General features: G+C 44.9%; 7 non-coding genes across 7 annotated transcripts; all 7 read left to right on the top strand.

Moving 5' to 3' along the window:
- Nucleotides 1-632: 632 nt before the first annotated feature.
- On the top strand, nucleotides 633-932 carry LOC146854777 (signal recognition particle RNA). The gene has a single exon (XR_014981720.1).
- A 3406-nt stretch (nucleotides 933-4338) lies between these two features.
- On the top strand, nucleotides 4339-4638 carry LOC146854778 (signal recognition particle RNA). The gene has a single exon (XR_014959294.1).
- A 3406-nt stretch (nucleotides 4639-8044) lies between these two features.
- On the top strand, nucleotides 8045-8344 carry LOC146854779 (signal recognition particle RNA). Its single transcript, XR_014981655.1, has one exon.
- A 3407-nt stretch (nucleotides 8345-11751) lies between these two features.
- On the top strand, nucleotides 11752-12051 carry LOC146854780 (signal recognition particle RNA). The gene has a single exon (XR_014959295.1).
- Nucleotides 12052-15457: 3406 nt separating this feature from the next.
- On the top strand, nucleotides 15458-15757 carry LOC146854781 (signal recognition particle RNA). Its single transcript, XR_014959273.1, has one exon.
- Nucleotides 15758-19164: 3407 nt separating this feature from the next.
- On the top strand, nucleotides 19165-19465 carry LOC146854782 (signal recognition particle RNA). Its single transcript, XR_014981607.1, has one exon.
- A 3408-nt stretch (nucleotides 19466-22873) lies between these two features.
- LOC146854783 (signal recognition particle RNA) lies at nucleotides 22874-23173 on the top strand. The gene has a single exon (XR_014981697.1).
- Nucleotides 23174-24135: the final 962 nt, after the last annotated feature.

The following is a 24135-nucleotide window of genomic DNA, read 5'->3' on the forward strand; positions in this document are numbered from 1 at the left end:
TCTTGGCCAGCAGGAGTTCCTCTCTTGCAGCTGTTGAGGCTAGAGAACAGAATGACGTGTATTCATTCTTTATGGTAACTCTTCTAGCCCTCCCACTCCATACTACTTTAAAACATCCGATGTTGCAGACGAGTTCCATCATTGTGACCCATGCTATTTTTCTCAATATTGGCTGGCTCGGCATAACAAGGGATGCCTACAGGACAGCCTAAATTGTGCCGGCAAGCTTCTACAGGGAGTCACTGGCAGATAAAGAGAAACTCAGCCCTAACCTGGCTCTTCTCTCTCACTCTCACTCTCCTTTCCCTTCTGTCCCTCTACCTGTCTCTCACTCTCTAAATACTAGTATTTATGTTGTATTCACTTCCCCGTCACAATCTTTCCGACCCTACTTCCTCTCTCCCTTCAATCAGTTCAACCCTCTTTTTTACTTTAGGAAACTCCACATCTTTTTTAAAGGCCCTTCCCATATTCACACTGCTTCTTGATAAGACATTTTTTTCCTTTCTTTGAAGGATAGTGAAATTGATTTTCTTGAAACATGGTTGGTAAACCATCAATTCATTCCACCTTACTTTATCATTATCCTTACTTATGGAATGCATTTCATCATTAGGACAGCTGCAGTGTTTGCCGGGCAAGGTGGCGTGTGCCTGTTGTCCTAGTTACATGGGAGGCAGAGGCTTGTGGATTGCTTGAGCTCAGAGGTTCTGGGCTGCACTCAGCTGTGTTGATCAGGTGTCCATGCTGCATTGGGCATCAATATGGTGTTCTAGAGGGAGCTCTAGAATTTCAGGTTGTGTAACGAGAGGTGCACCGACCCAGGCTGGAAACAGAGCAGGCCAAAGCTTCCATGCCCATTGGTAGCAGGACAGCACCTGTGAGCAATACGTGTAAAACAGCCTGAGCAAAATAGTGAGACCTAGCCCCTCTTTTTTGACTCAAGTGTGAAAGTTTTGATTTTTACAAGGTGTAATAAATTATTTTCCAAAAACCAAATCTTTGTTTTCCTTTTGATATTTTTCCAGGAAATATGATGAACATTTGAACGGGGCCACGCATTTCAGCATAGCAGACAATTTTCCAGAATTGAGACATATTGCAACAACAAGCTAGCAGGCGGAGAGGACTGAAAACTCAGTGCAACCTAGAATAAATGGCTGTGTGATTTTCAGCAAGGATGACTCAAATGCATTCTTCCTTTTAGAGCACCTGTAGGATTAAACTGATCTGTCAAGTACAAAAGCATCCTTCATAGAGCAACTTAGAAATGCGCTTGCTGGCCCTTCTGCTGCATTTCTACGTCCAGCTCTAATTCATTTTTTGATTAGCCCTCATTCTTTTCATATGTGAATGAGAAGGAGAAATTACAGGGCCCTTCACTCTTTGAGCGAAACATGAAAAGACTGAGGGCTGTGCAACTCCCAAACGTTGGAGCCTCTGGCCTGTCGACCCTCGAACCTGCTCCTGCTCCAACCCGGCATCTCTTGTGCCCAGCAACCTCACAAACCCTGGAGGACCTGGCTACCTTTTGACTCTAAACCCCTGGGACTCCCATGAGTAGAGGCTCTACTCAAATCTACTTCTAATCCCTGGCAGCAGCCCGGAACCGCGAACCCTTCACACTCTGCACCCACCAAGCCTGGCCTGTGCCAGAGTGAACAAAGACCACAAGGACGACCCCACGGCGACTGTGACCCCGAGTCCGGCACCCAAGGACCTCCCTCGACACTCCTGAAGAAGCCTGCAGCCTCAGAACCAGGTGCCCCCCCAACCGCGATCAACAGAGGGTAAGATTTCCCAACACCAAAAGGTACCCCTGCACCCGGCGCTCCGCGGCCCCCTGTGCCCAATCCCGGGGTACCTACCTATCCTCCAACTACCCAACTTACCTCTCGAAGTGGTGGTGGCACCTGAAGAATCTTCGTCCCCGAGCTTGCAGTCTTTTTCTAAACCAGAGATTTCCCATTCAAATCAACTGAGCGCCCGAATGCTCAAAAGCACCCTGCACCCAGCCGTCCGAGTGGCTCTGGCAGTGCAACCTCTACATCTATCTACTTCCCCACTTGCCCTGGATAAGTGACCAGGAGCCCAGCTCCCACAGCCACGTGGCCTGCTAGTCAGCAGCCACCAACCAAGGCCCCCCTACCTCTCATAGGATAACATTGGGCCTAACTCTCTCTGCACCCGGCCGCCCTTGTGCCGCTGAGGGTGAACCAACTGTACCTACCTGACCCTGGGAGACGCCTGAGTCTATGCCCAGAACCTTAACTCTGCCAGTCGAATACTTACCTTTAAACCGATAACTCAATCTTCTCCATAGGGTAACATTGACTGGTTTTCCTGAAATTTCTTCCAAGTGTGGACTTTTCAAAACTTAAAATATTCACCAAAAATCAGCCGAGTAACGAAAACGAAAATACTCACCTGCTATTAGGTGAGCTCCCAGTGCTGGATCTTGGTGCCCAGCACTGACTCTGAAAAATACTTACAACTGTACTTACCAGTAACCCAATTTTCTCCCATAGGAAATCATTGACTGTTTTTCTGTGAAATTTCTTCTAAGTGTCAATTTCTGCAAACTTTAAATATTCTTTAAAAATCGTATAATTTCTGAAAACGTAATTACTTACCTGTTTTGGATAAAGGTCCCAGTACTGAGTCTAGGCACCCAGTACTGGATTACAAAAGTAACGAGAACATACTATACCTGCAACTTGAATTTTCTGCCATAGGGAATCTTAGACTGTTTTCTATGAAATATTTTCTGTCAACTTTTAAAATAGCAAAATATTGTCTAAAAATCATCACAGTAATTAAGTCGACTTTTATCACTTGATTCCAAGTACTGACCCAGGACTGAATCTAGGATCCAGTCCTGGAAATCCAAAAGTAATCCTAAAAGTAATCTGTTGCAAATAACTTGAAACTTCCATTGAGCTCAATGCATTATTGTGTTTAAAATGTTGTTGCCTATTGCAACCACTTGTAACTTTCTACAAAAGTCAATTGCATATTGCAAAAGTATTTATATAAAGCATCTCATTCTGAGAAAGTATATTTTAATACCTATTGTTGGTTCTAAAATAAAACAAGCATATATTTTTTGTAGATAAACCATTGGCCTAGAGTTCAGTTATTGAGTGTGTGAGACCATTTGCTGACTGAGTGTGTGCAACAAATGCTTTACACTGTCCTCTGATACTGCCTTACTGCTCGACCAAGCTACCACTTTAGAGAGTAAGGTTATATCTAACTTTAGCCTCTGCCAAACCTCTGGGGACTGTGGACTCTGTACACCCTGTACCTATTTGGGAACAGTATATACAGAGCCACTTTCTCACACTGCAGTTCTCCAATATAGGTCTGTCAAGATCATTACTCAATCTACCTTGATTTGGCACAGTATAAAATAAGTAAAGAAGTCTCCTATGAAAAGATATGCAAATCTGTTCGAATCACTTTCCCTAGTCAGGGGACCCACTAGCTGGAAGGGGCAGGGAGGACCAAAATAGCTCATCGGTATAGAACACTGCATGAGCAGCTGATTTTGAGGTGGTAGAAGATAGAGTAATCCAACTGGACCTCAATAAACGGTTTCCTAATGTGCAATAGCCCCTGACCACCTCTGACGCAAAAGTGTAATCTCATACCTTTGCAGAATCAGGCATGCTTTCACCTGTTCAAGCTGAACTGACATTGGTCTTCTTGGCCAGCAGGAGTTCCTCTCTTGCAGCTGTTGAGGCTAGAGAACAGAATGACGTGTATTCATTCTTTATGGTAACTCTTCTAGCCCTCCCACTCCATACTACTTTAAAACTTCGGATGTTGCAGACGAGTTCCATCATTGTGACCCATGCTATTTTTCTCAATATTGGCTGGCTCGGCATAACAAGGGATGCCTACAGGACAGCCTAAATTGTGCCGGCAAGCTTCTACAGGGAGTCACTGGCAGATAAAGAGAAACTCAGCCCTAACCTGGCTCTTCTCTCTCACTCTCACTCTCCTTTCCCTTCTGTCCCTCTACCTGTCTCTCACTCTCTAAATACTAGTATTTATGTTGTATTCACTTCCCCGTCACAATCTTTCCGACCCTACTTCCTGTCTCCCTTCAATCAGTTCAACCCTCTTTTTTACTTTAGGAAACTCCACATCTTTTTTAAAGGCCCTTCCCATATTCACACTGCTTCTTGATAAGACATTTTTTTCTTTTCTTTGAAGGATAGTGAAATTGATTTTCTTGAAACATGGTTGGTAAACCATCAATTCATTCCACCTTACTTTATCATTATCCTTACTTATGGAATGCATTTCATCATTAGGACAGCTGCAGTGTTTGCCGGGCAAGGTGGCGTGTGCCTGTTGTCCTAGTTACTTGGGAGGCAGAGGCTTGTGGATTGCTTGAGCTCAGGGGTTCTGGGCTGCACTCAGCTGTGTTGATCAGGTGTCCATGCTGCATTGGGCATCAATATGGTGTTCTAGAGGGAGCTCTAGAATTTCAGGTTGTGTAACGAGAGGTGCACCGACCCAGGCTGGAAACAGAGCAGGCCAAAGCTTCCATGCCCATTGGTAGCAGGACAGCACCTGTGAGCAGTACGTGTAAAACAGCCTGAGCAAAATAGTGAGACCTAGCCTGTCTTTTTTGACTCAAATGTGAAAGTTTTGATTTTTACAAGGTGTAATAAATCATTTTCCCAAAACCAAATCTTTGTTTTCCTTTTGATATTTTTCCAGGAAATATGATGAACATTTGAACTGGGCCACGCATTTCAGCATAGCAGACAATTCTCCAGAATTGAGACATATTGCAACAACAAGCTAGCAGGCGGAGAGGACTGAAAACTCAGTGCAACCTAGAATAAATGGCTGTGTGATTTTCAGCAAGGATGACTCAAATGCATTCTTCCTTTTAGAGCACCTGTAGGATTAAACTGATCTGTCAAGTACAAAAGCATCCTTCATAGAGCAACTTAGAAATGCGCTTGCTGGCCCTTCTGCTGCATTTCTACGTCCAGCTCTAATTCATTTTTTGATTAGCCCTCATTCTTTTCATATGTGAATGAGAAGGAGAAATTACAGGGCCCTTCACTCTTTGAGCGAAACATGAAAAGACTGAGGGCTGTGCAACTCCCAAACGTTGGAGCCTCTGGCCTGTCGACCCTCGAACCTGCTCCTGCTCCAACCCGGCATCTCTTGTGGCCAGCAACCTCACAAACCCTGGAGGACCTGGCTACCTTTTGACTCTAAACCCCTGGGACTCCCATGAGTAGAGGCTCTACTCAAATCTACTTCTAATCCCTGGCAGCAGCCCGGAACCGCGAACCCTTCACACTCTGCACCCACCAAGCCTGGCCTGTGCCAGAGTGAACAAAGACCACAAGGACGACCCCACGGCAACTGTGACCCCGAGTCCGGCACCCAAGGACCTCCCTCGACACTCCTGAAGAAGCCTGCAGCCTCAGAACCAGGTGCCCCCCCAACCGCGATCAACAGAGGGTAAGATTTCCCAACACCAAAAGGTACCCCTGCACCCGGCGCTCCGCGGCCCCCTGTGCCCAATCCCGGGGTACCTACCTATCCTCCAACTACCCAACTTACCTCTCGAAGTGGTGGTGGCACCTGAAGAATCTTCGTCCCCGAGCTTGCAGTCTTTTTCTAAACCAGAGATTTCCCATTCAAATCAATTGAGCGCCCGAATGCTCAAAAGCACCCTGCACCCAGCCGTCCGAGAGGCCCTGGCAGTGCAACCTCTACATCTATCTACTTCCCCACTTGCCCTGGATAAGTGACCAGGAGCCCAGCTCCCACAACCACGTGGCCTGCTAGTCAGCAGCCACCAACCAAGGCCCCCTACCTCTCATAGGATAACATTGGGCCTAACTCTCTCTGCACCCGGCCGCCCTTGTGCCGCTGAGGGTGAACCAACTGTACCTACCTGACCCTGGGAGACGCCTGAGTCTATGCCCAGAACCTTAACTCTGCCAGTCGAGTACTTACCTTTAAACCGATAACTCATTCTTCTCCATAGGGTAACATTGACTGGTTTTTCCTGAAATTTCTTCCAAGTGTGGACTTTTCAAAACTTAAAATATTCACCAAAAATCAGCCGAGTAACGAAAACGAAAATACTCACCTGCTATTAGGTGAGCTCCCAGTGCTGGATCTTGGTGCCCAGCACTGACTCTGAAAAATACTTACAACTGTACTTACCAGTAACCCAATTTTCTCCCATAGGACATCATTGACTGTTTTTCTGTGAAATTTCTTCTAAGTGTCAATTTCTGCAAACTTTAAATATTCTTTAAAAATCGTATAATTTCTGAAAACGTAATTACTTACCTGTTTTGGATAAAGGTCCCAGTACTGAGTCTAGGCACCCAGTACTGGATTACAAAAGTAACGAGAACATACTATACCTGCAACTTGAATTTTCTGCCATAGGGAATCTTAGACTGTTTTCTATTAAATATTTTCTGTCAACTTTTAAAATAGCAAAATATTGTCTAAAAATCATCACAGTAATTAAGTCGACTTTTATCACTTGATTCCAAGTACTGACCCAGGACTGAATCTAGGATCCAGTCCTGGAAATCCAAAAGTAATCCTAAAAGTAATATGTTGCAAATAACTTGAAACTTCCATTGAGCTCAATGCATTATTGTGTTTAAAATGTTGTTGCCTATTGCAACCACTTGTAACTTTCTACAAAAGTCAATTGCATATTGCAAAAGTATTTATATAAAGCATCTCATTCTGAGAAAGTATATTTTAATACCTATTGTTGGTTCTAAAATAAAACAAGCATATATTTTTTGTAGATAAACCATAGGCCTAGAGTTCAGTTATTGAGTGTGTGAGACCATTTGCTGACTGAGTGTGTGCAACAAATGCTTTACACTGTCCTCTGATACTGCCTTACTGCTCGACCAAGCTACCACTTTAGAGAGTAAGGTTATATCTAACTTTAGCCTCTGCCAAACCTCTGGGGACTGTGGACTCTGTACACCCTGTACCTATTTGGGAACAGTATATACAGAGCCACTTTCTCACACTGCAGTTCTCCAATATAGGTCTGTCAAGATCATTACTCAATCTACCTTGATTTGGCACAGTATAAAATAGGTCAAGAAGTCTCCTATGAAAAGATATGCAAATCTGTTCGAATCACTTTCCCTAGTCAGGGGACCCACTAGCTGGAAGGGGCAGGGAGGACCAAAATAGCTCATCGGTATAGAACATTGCATGAGCAGCTGATTTTGAGGTGGTAGAAGATAGAGTAATCCAACTGGACCTCAATAAACGGTTTCCTAATGTGCAATAGCCCCTGACCACCTCTGACGCAAAAGTGTAATCTCATACCTTTACAGAATCAGGCATGCTTTCACCTGTTCAAGCTGAACTGACATTGGTCTTCTTGGCCAGCAGGAGTTCCTCTCTTGCAGCTGTTGAGGCTAGAGAACAGAATGACGTGTATTCATTCTTTATGGTAACTCTTCTAGCCCTCCCACTCCATACTACTTTAAAACTTCCGATGTTGCAGACGAGTTCCATCATTGTGACCCATGCTATTTTTCTCAATATTGGCTGGCTCGGCATAACAAGGGATGCCTACAGGACAGCCTAAATTGTGCCGGCAAGCTTCTACAGGGAGTCACTGGCAGATAAAGAGAAACTCAGCCCTAACCTGGCTCTTCTCTCTCACTCTCACTCTCCTTTCCCTCCTGTCCCTCTACCTGTCTCTCACTCTCTAAATACTAGTATTTATGTTGTATTCACTTCCCCGTCACAATCTTTCCGACCCTACTTCCTCTCTCCCTTCAATCAGTTCAACCCTCTTTTTTACTTTAGGAAACTCCACATCTTTTTTAAAGGCCCTTCCCATATTCACACTGCTTCTTGATAAGACATTTTTTTCCTTTCTTTGAAGGATAGTGAAATTGATTTTCTTGAAACATGGTTGGTAAACCATCAATTCATTCCACCTTACTTTATCATTATCCTTACTTATGGAATGCATTTCATCATTAGGACAGCTGCAGTGTTTGCCGGGCAAGGTGGCGTGTGCCCGTTGTCCTAGTTACTTGGGAGGCAGAGGCTTGTGGATTGCTTGAGCTCAGGGGTTCTGGGCTGCACTCAGCTGTGTTGATCAGCTGTCCATGCTGCATTGGGCATCAATATGGTGTTCTAGAGGGAGCTCTAGAATTTCAGGTTGTGTAACGAGAGGTGCACCGACCCAGGCTGGAAACAGAGCAGGCCAAAGCTTCCATGCCCATTGGTAGCAGGACAGCACCTGTGAGCAGTACATGTAAAACAGCCTGAGCAAAATAGTGAGACCTAGCCTCTCTTTTTTGACTCAAATGTGAAAGTTTTGATTTTTACAAGGTGTAATAAATTATTTTCCCAAAACCAAATCTTTGTTTTCCTTTTGATATTTTTCCAGGAAATATGATGAACATTTGAACTGGGCCACGCATTTCAGCATAGCAGACAATTCTCCAGAATTGAGACATATTGCAACAACAAGCTAGCAGGCGGAGAGGACTGAAAACTCAGTGCAACCTAGAATAAATGGCTGTGTGATTTTCAGCAAGGATGACTCAAATGCATTCTTCCTTTTAGAGCACCTGTAGGATTAAACTGATCTGTCAAGTACAAAAGCATCCTTCATAGAGCAACTTAGAAATGCGCTTGCTGGCCCTTCTGCTGCATTTCTACGTCCAGCTCTAATTCATTTTTTGATTAGCCCTCATTCTTTTCATATGTGAATGAGAAGGAGAAATTACAGGGCCCTTCACTCTTTGAGCGAAACATGAAAAGACTGAGGGCTGTGCAACTCCCAAACGTTGGAGCCTCTGGCCTGTCGACCCTCGAACCTGCTCCTGCTGCAACCCGGCATCTCTTGTGGCCAGCAACCTCACAAACCCTGGAGGACCTGGCTACCTTTTGACTCTAAACCCCTGGGACTCCCATGAGTAGAGGCTCTACTCAAATCTACTTCTAATCCCTGGCAGCAGCCCGGAACCGCGAACCCTTCACACTCTGCACCCACCAAGCCTGGCCTGTGCCAGAGTGAACAAAGACCACAAGGACGACCCCACGGCGACTGTGACCCCGAGTCCGGCACCCAAGGACCTCCCTCGACACTCCTGAAGAAGCCTGCAGCCTCAGAACCAGGTGCCCCCCCAACCGCGATCAACAGAGGGTAAGATTTCCCGACACCAAAAGGTACCCCTGCACCCGGCGCTCCGCGGCCCCCTGTGCCCAATCCCGGGGTACCTACCTATCCTCCAACTACCCAACTTACCTCTCGAAGTGGTGGTGGCACCTGAAGAATCTTCGTCCCCGAGCTTGCAGTCTTTTTCTAAACCAGAGATTTCCCATTTAAATCAATTGAGCGCCCGAATGCTCAAAAGCACCCTGCACCCAGCCATCCGAGTGGCCCTGGCAGTGCAACCTCTACATCTATCTACTTCCCCACTTGCCCTGGAAAAGTGACCAGGAGCCCAGCTCCCACAGCCACGTGGCCTGCTAGTCAGCAGCCACCAACCAAGGCCCCCCTACCTCTCATAGGATAACATTGGGCCTAACTCTCTCTGCACCCGGCCGCCCTTGTGCCGCTGAGGGTGAACCAACTGTACCTACCTGACCCTGGGAGACGGCTGAGTCTATGCCCAGAACCTTAACTCTGCCAGTCGAGTACTTACCTTTAAACCGATAACTCAATCTTCTCCATAGGGTAACATTGACTGGTTTTTCCTGAAATTTCTTCCAAGTGTGGACTTTTCAAAACTTAAAATATTCACCAAAAATCAGCCGAGTAACGAAAACGAAAATACTCACCTGCTATTAGGTGAGCTCCCAGTGCTGGATCTTGGTGCCCAGCACTGACTCTGAAAAATACTTACAACTGTACTTACCAGTAACCCAATTTTCTCCCATAGGAAATCATTGACTGTTTTTCTGTGAAATTTCTTCTAAGAGTCAATTTCTGCAAACTTTAAATATTCTTTAAAAATCGTATAATTTCTGAAAACGTAATTACTTACCTGTTTTGGATAAAGGTCCCAGTACTGAGTCTAGGCACCCAGTACTGGATTACAAAAGTAACGTGAACATACTATACCTGCAACTTGAATTTTCTGCCATAGGGAATCTTAGACTGTTTTCTATGAAATATTTTCTGTCAACTTTTAAAATAGCAAAATATTGTCTAAAAATCATCACAGTAATTAAGTCGACTTTTATCACTTGATTCCAAGTACTGACCCAGGACTGAATCTAGGATCCAGTCCTGGAAATCCAAAAGTAATCCTAAAAGTAATCTGTTGCAAATAACTTGAAACTTCCATTGAGCTCAATGCATTATTGTGTTTAAAATGTTGTTGCCTATTGCAACCACTTGTAACTTTCTACAAAAGTCAATTGCATATTGCAAAAGTATTTATATAAAGCATCTCATTCTGAGAAAGTATATTTTAATACCTATTGTTGGTTCTAAAATAAAACAAGCATATATTTTTTGTAGATAAACCATTGGCCTAGAGTTCAGTTATTGAGTGTGTGAGACCATTTGCTGACTGAGTGTGTGCAACAAATGCTTTACACTATCCTCTGATACTGCCTTACTGCTCGACCAAGCTACCACTTTAGAGAGTAAGGTTATATCTAACTTTAGCCTCTGCCAAACCTCTGGGGACTGTGGACTCTGTACACCCTGTACCTATTTGGGAACAGTATATACAGAGCCACTTTCTCACACTGCAGTTCTCCAATATAGGTCTGTCAAGATCATTACTCAATCTACCTTGATTTGGCACAGTATAAAATAAGTAAAGAAGTCTCCTATGAAAAGATATGCAAATCTGTTCGAATCACTTTCCCTAGTCAGGGGACCCACTAGCTGGAAGGGGCAGGGAGGACCAAAATAGCTCATCGGTATAGAACACTGCATGAGCAGCTGATTTTGAGGTGGTAGAAGATAGAGTAATCCAACTGGACCTCAATAAACGGTTTCCTAATGTGCAATAGCCCCTGACCACCTCTGACGCAAAAGTGTAATCTCATACCTTTGCAGAATCAGGCATGCTTTCACCTGTTCAAGCTGAACTGACATTGGTCTTCTTGGCCAGCAGAAGTTCCTCTCTTGCAGCTGTTGAGGCTAGAGAACAGAATGACGTGTATTCATTCTTTATGGTAACTCTTCTAGCCCTCCCACTCCATACTACTTTAAAACTTCCGATGTTGCAGACGAGTTCCATCATTGTGACCCATGCTATTTTTCTCAATATTGGCTGGCTCGGCATAACAAAGGATGCCTACAGGACAGCCTAAATTGTGCCGGCAAGCTTCTACAGGGAGTCACTGGCAGATAAAGAGAAACTCAGCCCTAACCTGGCTCTTCTCTCTCACTCTCACTCTCCTTTCCCTTCTGTCCCTCTACCTGTCTCTCACTGTCTAAATACTAGTATTTATGTTGTATTCACTTCCCCGTCACAATCTTTCCGACCCTACTTCCTCTCTCCCTTCAATCAGTTCAACCCTCTTTTTTACTTTAGGAAACTCCACATCTTTTTTAAAGGCCCTTCCCATATTCACACTGCTTCTTGATAAGACATTTTTTTCCTTTCTTTGAAGGATAGTGAAATTGATTTTCTTGAAACATGGTTGGTAAACCATCAATTCATTCCACCTTACTTTATCATTATCCTTACTTATGGAATGCATTTCATCATTAGGACAGCTGCAGTGTTTGCCGGGCAAGGTGGCGTGTGCCTGTTGTCCTAGTTACTTGGGAGGCAGAGGCTTGTGGATTGCTTGAGCTCAGGGGTTCTGGGCTGCACTCAGCTGTGTTGATCAGGTGTCCATGCTGCATTGGGCATCAATATGGTGTTCTAGAGGGAGCTCTAGAATTTCAGGTTGTGTAACGAGAGGTGCACCGACCCAGGCTGGAAACAGAGCAGGCCAAAGCTTCCATGCCCATTGGTAGCAGGACAGCACCTGTGAGCAGTACGTGTAAAACAGCCTGAGCAAAATAGTGAGACCTAGCCTGTCTTTTTTGACTCAAATGTGAAAGTTTTGATTTTTACAAGGTGTAATAAATTATTTTCCCAAAACCAAATCTTTGTTTTCCTTTTGATATTTTTCCAGGAAATATGATGAACATTTGAACTGGGCCACGCATTTCAGCATAGCAGACAATTCTCCAGAATTGAGACATATTGCAACAACAAGCTAGCAGGCGGAGAGGACTGAAAACTCAGTGCAACCTAGAATAAATGGCTGTGTGATTTTCAGCAAGGATGACTCAAATGCATTCTTCCTTTTAGAGCACCTGTAGGATTAAACTGATCTGTCAAGTACAAAAGCATCCTTCATAGAGCAACTTAGAAATGCGCTTGCTGGCCCTTCTGCTGCATTTCTACGTCCAGCTCTAATTCATTTTTTGATTAGCCCTCATTCTTTTCATATGTGAATGAGAAGGAGAAATTACAGGGCCCTTCACTCTTTGAGCGAAACATGAAAAGACTGAGGGCTGTGCAACTCCCAAACGTTGGAGCCTCTGGCCTGTCGACCCTCGAACCTGCTCCTGCTCCAACCCGGCATCTCTTGTGGCCAGCAACCTCACAAACCCTGGAGGACCTGGCTACCTTTTGACTCTAAACCCCTGGGACTCCCATGAGTAGAGGCTCTAATCAAATCTACTTCTAATCCCTGGCAGCAGCCCGGAACCGCGATCCCTTCACACTCTGCACCCACCAAGCCTGGCCTGTGCCAGAGTGAACAAAGACCACAAAGACGACCCCACGGCGACTGTGACCCCGAGTCCGGCACCCAAGGACCTCCCTCGACACTCCTGAAGAAGCCTGCAGCCTCAGAACCAGGTGCCCCCCCAACCGCGATCAACAGAGGGTAAGATTTCCCGACACCAAAAGGTACCCCTGCACCCGGCGCTCCGCGGCCCCCTGTGCCCAATCCCGGGGTACCTACCTATCCTCCAACTACCCAACTTACCTCTCGAAGTGGTGGTGGCACCTGAAGAATCTTCGTCCCCGAGCTTGCAGTCTTTTTCTAAACCAGAGATTTCCCATTCAAATCAATTGAGCGCCCGAATGCTCAAAAGCACCCTGCACCCAGCCGTCCGAGTGGCCCTGGCAGTGCAACCTCTACATCTATCTACTTCCCCACTTGCCCTGGATAAGTGACCAGGAGCCCAGCTCCCACAGCCACGTGGCCTGCTAGTCAGCAGCCACCAACCAAGACCCCCCTACCTCTCATAGGATAACATTGGGCCTAACTCTCTCTGCACCCGGCCGCCCTTGTGCCGCTGAGGGTGAACCAACTGTACCTACCTGACCCTGGGAGACGCCTGAGTCTATGCCCAGAACCTTAACTCTGCCAGTCGAATACTTACCTTTAAACCGATAACTCAATCTTCTCCATAGGGTAACATTGACTGGTTTTCCTGAAATTTCTTCCAAGTGTGGACTTTTCAAAACTTAAAATATTCACCAAAAATCAGCCGAGTAACGAAAACGAAAATACTCACCTGCTATTAGATGAGCTCCCAGTGCTGGATCTTGGTGCCCAGCACTGACTCTGAAAAATACTTACAACTGTACTTACCAGTAACCCAATTTTCTCCCATAGGAAATCATTGACTGTTTTTCTGTGAAATTTCTTCTAAGTGTCAATTTCTGCAAACTTTAAATATTCTTTAAAAATCGTATAATTTCTGAAAACGTAATTACTTACCTGTTTTGGATAAAGGTCCCAGTACTGAGTCTAGGCACCCAGTACTGGATTACAAAAGTAACGAGAACATACTATACCTGCAACTTGAATTTTCTGCCATAGGGAATCTTAGACTGTTTTCTATGAAATATTTTCTGTCAACTTTTAAAATAGCAAAATATTGTCTAAAAATCATCACAGTAATTAAGTCGACTTTTATCACTTGATTCCAAGTACTGACCCAGGACTGAATCTAGGATCCAGTCCTGGAAATCCAAAAGTAATCCTAAAAGTAATCTGTTGCAAATAACTTGAAACTTCCATTGAGCTCAATGCATTATTGTGTTTAAAATGTTGTTGCCTATTGCAACCACTTGTAACTTTCTACAAAAGTCAATTGCATATTGCAAAAGTATTTATATAAAGCATCTCATTCTGAGAAAGTATATTTTAATACCTATTGTTGGTTCTAAAATAAAACAAGCATATATTTTTTGTAGATAAACCATTGGCCTAGAGTTCAGTTATTGAGTGTGTGAGACCATTTGCTGACTGAGTGTGTGCAACAAATGCTTTACACTGTCCTCTGATACTGCCTTACTGCTCGACCAAGCTACCACTTTAGAGAGTAAGGTTATATCTAACTTTAGCCTCTGCCAAACCTCTGGGGACTGTGGACTCTGTACACCCTGTACCTATTTGGGAACAGTATATACAGAGCCACTTTCTCACACTGCAGTTCTCCAATATAGGTCTGTCAAGATCATTACTCAATCTACCTTGATTTGGCACAGTATAAAATAAGTAAAGAAGTCTCCTATGAAAAGATATGCAAATCTGTTCGAATCACTTTCCCTAGTCAGGGGACCCACTAGCTGGAAGGGGCAGGGAGGACCAAAATAGCTCATCGGTATAGAACACTGCATGAGCAGCTGATTTTGAGGTGGTAGAAGATAGAGTAATCCAACTGGACCTCAATAAACGGTTTTCTAATGTGCAATAGCCCCTGACCACCTCTGACGCAAAAGTGTAATCTCATACCTTTGCAGAATCAGGCATGCTTTCACCTGTTCAAGCTGAACTGACATTGGTCTTCTTGGCCAGCAGGAGTTCCTCTCTTGCAGCTGTTGAGGCTAGAGAACAGAATGACGTGTATTCATTCTTTATGGTAATTCTTCTAGCCCTCCCACTCCATACTACTTTAAAACTTCGGATGTTGCAGACGAGTTCCATCATTGTGACCCATGCTATTTTTCTCAATATTGGCTGGCTCGGCATAACAAGGGATGCCTACAGGACAGCCTAAATTGTGCCGGCAAGCTTCTACAGGGAGTCACTGGCAGATAAAGAGAAACTCAGCCCTAACCTGGCTCTTCTCTCTCACTCTCACTCTCCTTTCCCTTCTGTCCCTCTACCTGTCTCTCACTCTCTAAATACTAGTATTTATGTTGTATTCACTTCCCCGTCACAATCTTTCCGACCCTACTTCCTCTCTCCCTTCAATCAGTTCAACCCTCTTTTTTACTTTAGGAAACTCCACATCTTTTTTAAAGGCCCTTCCCATATTCACACTGCTTCTTGATAAGACATTTTTTTCTTTTCTTTGAAGGATAGTGAAATTGATTTTCTTGAAACATGGTTGGTAAACCATCAATTCATTCCACCTTACTTTATCATTATCCTTACTTATGGAATGCATTTCATCATTAGGACAGCTGCAGTGTTTGCCGGGCAAGGTGGCGTGTGCCTGTTGTCCTAGTTACTTGGGAGGCAGAGGCTTGTGGATTGCTTGAGCTCAGGGGTTCTGGGCTGCACTCAGCTGTGTTGATCAGGTGTCCATGCTGCATTGGGCATCAATATGGTGTTCTAGAGGGAGATCTAGAATTTCAGGTTGTGTAACGAGAGGTGCACCGACCCAGGCTGGAAACAGAGCAGGCCAAAGCTTCCATGCCCATTGGTAGCAGGACAGCACCTGTGAGCAGTACGTGTAAAACAGCCTGAGCAAAATAGTGAGACCTAGCCTCTCTTTTTTGACTCAAATGTGAAAGTTTTGATTTTTACAAGGTGTAATAAATCATTTTCCCAAAACCAAATCTTTGTTTTCCTTTTGATATTTTTCCAGGAAATATGATGAACATTTGAACTGGGCCACGCATTTCAGCATAGCAGACAATTCTCCAGAATTGAGACATATTGCAACAACAAGCTAGCAGGCGGAGAGGACTGAAAACTCAGTGCAACCTAGAATAAATGGCTGTGTGATTTTCAGCAAGGATGACTCAAATGCATTCTTCCTTTTAGAGCACCTGTAGGATTAAACTGATCTGTCAAGTACAAAAGCATCCTTCATAGAGCAACTTAGAAATGCGCTTGCTGGCCCTTCTGCTGCATTTCTACGTCCAGCTCTAATTCATTTTTTGATTAGCCCTCATTCTTTTCATATGTGAATGAGAAGGAGAAATTACAGGGCCCTTCACTCTTTGAGCGAAACATGAAAAGACTGAGGGCTGTGCAACTCCCAAACGTTGGAGCCTCTGGCCTGTCGACCCTCGAACCTGCTCCTGCTCCAACCCGGCATCTCTTGTGGCCAGCAACCTCACAAACCCTGGAGGACCTGGCTACCTTTTGACTCTAAACCCCTGGGACTCCCATGAGTAGAGGCTCTACTCAAATCTACTTCTAATCCCTGGCAGCAGCCCGGAACCGCGAACCCTTCACACTCTGCACCCACCAAGCCTGGCCTGTGCCAGAGTGAACAAAGACCACAAGGACGACCCCACGGCAACTGTGACCCCGAGTCCGGCACCCAAGGACCTCCCTCGACACTCCTGAAGAAGCCTGCAGCCTCAGAACCAGGTGCCCCCCCAACCGCGATCAACAGAGGGTAAGATTTCCCGACACCAAAAGGTACCCCTGCACCCGGCGCTCCGCGGCCCCCTGTGCCCAATCCCGGGGTACCTACCTATCCTCCAACTACCCAACTTACCTCTCGAAGTGGTGGTGGCACCTGAAGAATCTTCGTCCCCGAGCTTGCAGTCTTTTCCTAAACCAGAGATTTCCCATTCAAATCAATTGAGCGCCCGAATGCTCAAAAGCACCCTGCACCCAGCCGTCCGAGAGGCCCTGGCAGTGCAACCTCTACATCTATCTACTTCCCCACTTGCCCTGGATAAGTGACCAGGAGCCCAGCTCCCACAACCACGTGGCCTGCTAGTCAGCAGCCACCAACCAAGGCCCCCCTACCTCTCATAGGATAACATTGGGCCTAACTCTCTCTGCACCCGGCCGCCCTTGTGCCGCTGAGGGTGAACCAACTGTACCTACCTGACCCTGGGAGACGCCTGAGTCTATGCCCAGAACCTTAACTCTGCCAGTCGAGTACTTACCTTTAAACCGATAACTCAATCTTCTCCATAGGGTAACATTGACTGGTTTTTCCTGAAATTTCTTCCAAGTGTGGACTTTTCAAAACTTAAAATATTCACCAAAAATCAGCCGAGTAACGAAAACGAAAATACTCACCTGCTATTAGGTGAGCTCCCAGTGCTGGATCTTGGTGCCCAGCACTGACTCTGAAAAATACTTACAACTGTACTTACCAGTAACCCAATTTTCTCCCTTAGGACATCATTGACTGTTTTTCTGTGAAATTTCTTCTAAGTGTCAATTTCTGCAAACTTTAAATATTCTTTAAAAATCGTATAATTTCTGAAAACGTAATTACTTACCTGTTTTGGATAAAGGTCCCAGTACTGAGTCTAGGCACCCAGTACTGGATTACAAAAGTAACGAGAACATACTATACCTGCAACTTGAATTTTCTGCCATAGGGAATCTTAGACTGTTTTCTATTAAATATTTTCTGTCAACTTTTAAAATAGCAAAATATTGTCTAAAAATCATCACAGTAATTAAGTCGACTTTTATCACTTGATTCCAAGTACTGACCCAGGACTGAATCTAGGATCCAGTCCTGGAAATCCAAAAGTAATCCTAAAAGTAATCTGTTGCAAATAACTTGAAACTTCCATTGAGCTCAATGCATTATTGTGTTTAAAATGTTGTTGCCTATTGCAACCACTTGTAACTTTCTACAAAAGTCAATTGCATATTGCAAAAGTATTTATATAAAGCATCTCATTCTGAGAAAGTATATTTTAATACCTATTGTTGGTTCTAAAATAAAACAAGCATATATTTTTTGTAGATAAACCATAGGCCTAGAGTTCAGTTATTGAGTGTGTGAGACCATTTGCTGACTGAGTGTGTGCAACAAATGCTTTACACTGTCCTCTGATACTGCCTTACTGCTCGACCAAGCTACCACTTTAGAGAGTAAGGTTATATCTAACTTTAGCCTCTGCCAAACCTCTGGGGACTGTGGACTCTGTACACCCTGTACCTATTTGGGAACAGTATATACAGAGCCACTTTCTCACACTGCAGTTCTCCAATATAGGTCTGTCAAGATCATTACTCAATCTACCTTGATTTGGCACAGTATAAAATAAGTCAAGAAGTCTCCTATGAAAAGATATGCAAATCTGTTCGAATCACTTTCCCTAGTCAGGGGACCCACTAGCTGGAAGGGGCAGGGAGGACCAAAATAGCTCATCGGTATAGAACACTGCATGAGCAGCTGATTTTGAGGTGGTAGAAGATAGAGTAATCCAACTGGAGCTCAATAAACGGTTTCCTAATGTGCAATAGCCCCTGACCACCTCTGACGCAAAAGTGTAATCTCATACCTTTGCAGAATCAGGCATGCTTTCACCTGTTCAAGCTGAACTGACATTGGTCTTCTTGGCCAGCAGGAGTTCCTCTCTTGCAGCTGTTGAGGCTAGAGAACAGAATGACGTGTATTCATTCTTTATGGTAACTCTTCTAGCCCTCCCACTCCATACTACTTTAAAACTTCCGATGTTGCAGACGAGTTCCATCATTGTGACCCATGCTATTTTTCTCAATATTGGCTGGCTCGGCATAACAAGGGATGCCTACAGGACAGCCTAAATTGTGCCGGCAAGCTTCTACAGGGAGTCACTGGCAGATAAAGAGAAACTCAGCCCTAACCTGGCTCTTCCCTCTCACTCTCACTCTCCTTTCCCTTCTGTCCCTCTACCTGTCTCTCACTCTCTAAATACTAGTATTTATGTTGTATTCACTTCCCCGTCACAATCTTTCCGACCCTACTTCCTCTCTCCCTTCAATCAGTTCAACCCTCTTTTTTACTTTAGGAAACTCCACATCTTTTTTAAAGGCCCTTCCCATATTCACACTGCTTCTTGATAAGACATTTTTTTCCTTTCTTTGAAGGATAGTGAAATTGATTTTCTTGAAACATGGTTGGTAAACCATCAATTCATTCCACCTTACTTTATCATTATCCTTACTTATGGAATGCATTTCATCATTAGGACAGCTGCAGTGTTTGCCGGGCAAGGTGGCGTGTGCCTGTTGTCCTAGTTACTTGGGAGGCAGAGGCTTGTGGATTGCTTGAGCTCAGGGGTTCTGGGCTGCACTCAGCTGTGTTGATCAGGTGTCCATGCTGCATTGGGCATCAATATGGTGTTCTAGAGGGAGCTCTAGAATTTCAGGTTGTGTAACGAGAGGTGCACCGACCCAGGCTGGAAACAGAGCAGGCCAAATGCTTCCATGCCCATTGGTAGCAGGACAGCACCTGTGAGCAGTACGTGTGAAACAGCCTGAGCAAAATAGTGAGACCTAGCCTCTCTTTTTTGACTCAAATGTGAAAGTTTTGATTTTTACAAGGTGTAATAAATTATTTTCCCAAAACCAAATCTTTGTTTTCCTTTTGATATTTTTCCAGGAAATATGATGAACATTTGAACTGGGCCACGCATTTCAGCATAGCAGACAATTCTCCAGAATTGAGACATATTGCAACAACAAGCTAGCAGGCGGAGAGGACTGAAAACTCAGTGCAACCTAGAATAAATGGCTGTGTGATTTTCAGCAAGGATGACTCAAATGCATTCTTCCTTTTAGAGCACCTGTAGGATTAAACTGATCTGTCAAGTACAAAAGCATCCTTCATAGAGCAACTTAGAAATGCGCTTGCTGGCCCTTCTGCTGCATTTCTACGTCCAGCTCTAATTCATTTTTTGATTAGCCCTCATTCTTTTCATATGTGAATGAGAAGGAGAAATTACAGGGCCCTTCACTCTTTGAGCGAAACATGAAAAGACTGAGGGCTGTGCAACTCCCAAACGTTGGAGCCTCTGGCCTGTCGACCCTCGAACCTGCTCCTGCTCCAACCCGGCATCTCTTGTGGCCAGCAACCTCACAAACCCTGGAGGACCTGGCTACCTTTTGACTCTAAACCCCTGGGACTCCCATGAGTAGAGGCTCTACTCAAATCTACTTCTAATCCCTGGCAGCAGCCCGGAACCGCGAACCCTTCACACTCTGCACCCACCAAGCCTGGCCTGTGCCAGAGTGAACAAAGACCACAAGGACGACCCCACGGCGACTGTGACCCCGAGTCCGGCACCCAAGGACCTCCCTCGACACTCCTGAAGAAGCCTGCAGCCTCAGAACCAGGTGCCCCCCCAACCGCGATCAACAGAGGGTAAGATTTCCCGACACCAAAAGGTACCCCTGCACCCGGCGCTCCGCGGCCCCCTGTGCCCAATCCCGGGGTACCTACCTATCCTCCAACTACCCAACTTACCTCTCGAAGTGGTGGTGGCACCTGAAGAATCTTCGTCCCCGAGCTTGCAGTCTTTTTCTAAACCAGAGATTTCCCATTCAAATCAATTGAGCGCCCGAATGCTCAAAAGCACCCTGCACCCAGCCGTCCGAGTGGCCCTGGCAGTGCAACCTCTACATCTATCTACTTCCCCACTTGCCCTGGATAAGTGACCAGGAGCCCAGCTCCCACAGCCACGTGGCCTGCTAGTCAGCAGCCACCAACCAAGGCCCCCCTACCTCTCATAGGATAACATTGGGTCTAACTCTCTCTGCACCCGGCCGCCCTTGTGCCGCTGAGGGTGAACCAACTGTACCTACCTGACCGTGGGAGACGCCTGAGTCTATGCCCAGAACCTTAACTCTGCCAGTCGAGTACTTACCTTTAAACCGATAACTCAATCTTCTCCATAGGGTAACATTGACTGGTTTTTCCTGAAATTTCTTCCAAGTGTGGACTTTTCAAAACTTAAAATATTCACCAAAAATCAGCCGAGTAACGAAAACGAAAATACTCACCTGCTATTAGGTGAGCTCCCAGTGCTGGATCTTGGTGCCCAGCACTGACTCTGAAAAATACTTACAACTGTACTTACCAGTAACCCAATTTTCTCCCATAGGAAATCATTGACTGTTTTTCTGTGAAATTTCTTCTAAGTGTCAATTTCTGCAAACTTTAAATATTCTTTAAAAATCGTATAATTTCTGAAAACGTAATTACTTACCTGTTTTGGATAAAGGTCCCAGTACTGAGTCTAGGCACCCAGTACTGGATTACAAAAGTAACGAGAACATACTATACCTGCAACTTGAATTTTCTGCCATAGGGAATCTTAGACTGTTTTCTATTAAATATTTTCTGTCAACTTTTAAAATAGCAAAATATTGTCTAAAAATCATCACAGTAATTAAGTCGACTTTTATCACTTGATTCCAAGTACTGACCCAGGACTGAATCTAGGATCCAGTCCTGGAAATCCAAAAGTAATCCTAAAAGTAATCTGTTGCAAATAACTTGAAACTTCCATTGAGCTCAATGCATTATTGTGTTTAAAATGTTGTTGCCTATTGCAACCACTTGTAACTTTCTACAAAACTCAATTGCATGTTGCAAAAGTATTTATATAAAGCATCTCATTCTGAGAAAGTATATTTTAATACCTATTGTTGGTTCTAAAATAAAACAAGCATATATTTTTTTGTAGATAAACCATTGGCCTAGAGTTCAGTTATTGAGTGTGTGAGACCATTTGCTGACTGAGTGTGTGCAACAAATGCTTTACACTGTCCTCTGATACTGCTTTACTGCTCGACCAAGCTACCACTTTAGAGAGTAGGGTTATATCTAACTTTAGCCTCTGCCAAACCTCTGGGGACTGTGGACTCTGTACACCCTGTACCTATTTGGGAACAGTATATACAGAGCCACTTTCTCACACTGCAGTTCTCCAATATAGGTCTGTCAAGATCATTACTCAATCTACCTTGATTTGGCACAGTATAAAATAGGTCAAGAAGTCTCCTATGAAAAGATATGCAAATCTGTTCGAATCACTTTCCCTAGTCAGGGGACCCACTAGCTGGAAGGGGCAGGGAGGACCAAAATAGCTCATCGGTATAGAACATTGCATGAGCAGCTGATTTTGAGGTGGTAGAAGATAGAGTAATCCAACTGGACCTCAATAAACGGTTTCCTAATGTGCAATAGCCCCTGACCACCTCTGACGCAAAAGTGTAATCTCATACCTTTACAGAATCAGGCATGCTTTCACCTGTTCAAGCTGAACTGACATTGGTCTTCTTGGCCAGCAGGAGTTCCTCTCTTGCAGCTGTTGAGGCTAGAGAACAGAATGACGTGTATTCATTCTTTATGGTAACTCTTCTAGCCCTCCCACTCCATACTACTTTAAAACTTCCGATGTTGCAGACGAGTTCCATCATTGTGACCCATGCTATTTTTCTCAATATTGGCTGGCTCGGCAGAACAAGGGATGCCTACAGGACAGCCTAAATTGTGCCGGCAAGCTTCTACAGGGAGTCACTGGCAGATAAAGAGAAACTCAGCCCTAACCTGGCTCTTCTCTCTCACTCTCACTCTCCTTTCCCTCCTGTCCCTCTACCTGTCTCTCACTCTCTAAATACTAGTATTTATGTTGTATTCACTTCCCCGTCACAATCTTTCCGACCCTACTTCCTCTCTCCCTTCAATCAGTTCAACCCTCTTTTTTACTTTAGGAAACTCCACATCTTTTTTAAAGGCCCTTCCCATATTCACACTGCTTCTTGATAAGACATTTTTTTCCTTTCTTTGAAGGATAGTGAAATTGATTTTCTTGAAACATGGTTGGTAAACCATCAATTCATTCCACCTTACTTTATCATTATCCTTACTTATGGAATGCATTTCATCATTAGGACAGCTGCAGTGTTTGCCGGGCAAGGTGGCGTGTGCCCGTTGTCCTAGTTATTTGGGAGGCAGAGGCTTGTGGATTGCTTGAGCTCAGGGGTTCTGGGCTGCACTCAGCTGTGTTGATCAGCTGTCCATGCTGCATTGGGCATCAATATGGTGTTCTAGAGGGAGCTCTAGAATTTCAGGTTGTGTAACGAGAGGTGCACCGACCCAGGCTGGAAACAGAGCAGGCCAAAGCTTCCATGCCCATTGGTAGCAGGACAGCACCTGTGAGCAGTACATGTAAAACAGCCTGAGCAAAATAGTGAGACCTAGCCTCTCTTTTTTGACTCAAATGTGAAAGTTTTGATTTTTACAAGGTGTAATAAATTATTTTCCCAAAACCAAATCTTTGTTTTCCTTTTGATATTTTTCCAGGAAATATGATGAACATTTGAACTGGGCCACGCATTACAGCATAGCAGACAATTCTCCAGAATTGAGACATATTGCAACAACAAGCTAGCAGGCGGAGAGGACTGAAAACTCAGTGCAACCTAGAATAAATGGCTGTGTGATTTTCAGCAAGGATGACTCAAATGCATTCTTCCTTTTAGAGCACCTGTAGGATTAAACTGATCTGTCAAGTACAAAAGCATCCTTCATAGAGCAACTTAGAAATGCGCTTGCTGGCCCTTCTGCTGCATTTCTACGTCCAGCTCTAATTCATTTTTTGATTAGCCCTCATTCTTTTCATATGTGAATGAGAAGGAGAAATTACAGGGCCCTTCACTCTTTGAGCGAAACATGAAAAGACTGAGGGCTGTGCAACTCCCAAACGTTGGAGCCTCTGGCCTGTCGACCCTCGAACCTGCTCCTGCTCCAACCCGGCATCTCTTGTGGCCAGCAACCTCACAAACCCTGGAGGACCTGGCTACCTTTTGACTCTAAACCCCTGGGACTCCCATGAGTAGAGGCTCTACTCAAATCTACTTCTAATCCCTGGCAGCAGCCCGGAACCGCGAACCCTTCACACTCTGCACCCACCAAGCCTGGCCTGTGCCAGAGTGAACAAAGACCACAAGGACGACCCCACGGCGACTGTGACCCCGAGTCCGGCACCCAAGGACCTCCCTCGACACTCCTGAAGAAGCCTGCAGCCTCAGAACCAGGTGCCCCCCCAACCGCGATCAACAGAGGGTAAGATTTCCCGACACCAAAAGGTACCCCTGCACCCGGCGCTCCGCGGCCCCCTGTGCCCAATCCCGGGGTACCTACCTATCCTCCAACTACCCAACTTACCT

Source organism: Triturus cristatus, chromosome 4_1 (assembly GCF_964204655.1).
Source record: "Triturus cristatus chromosome 4_1, aTriCri1.1, whole genome shotgun sequence".
Classification (NCBI taxonomy): Eukaryota; Metazoa; Chordata; class Amphibia; order Caudata; family Salamandridae; genus Triturus; species Triturus cristatus.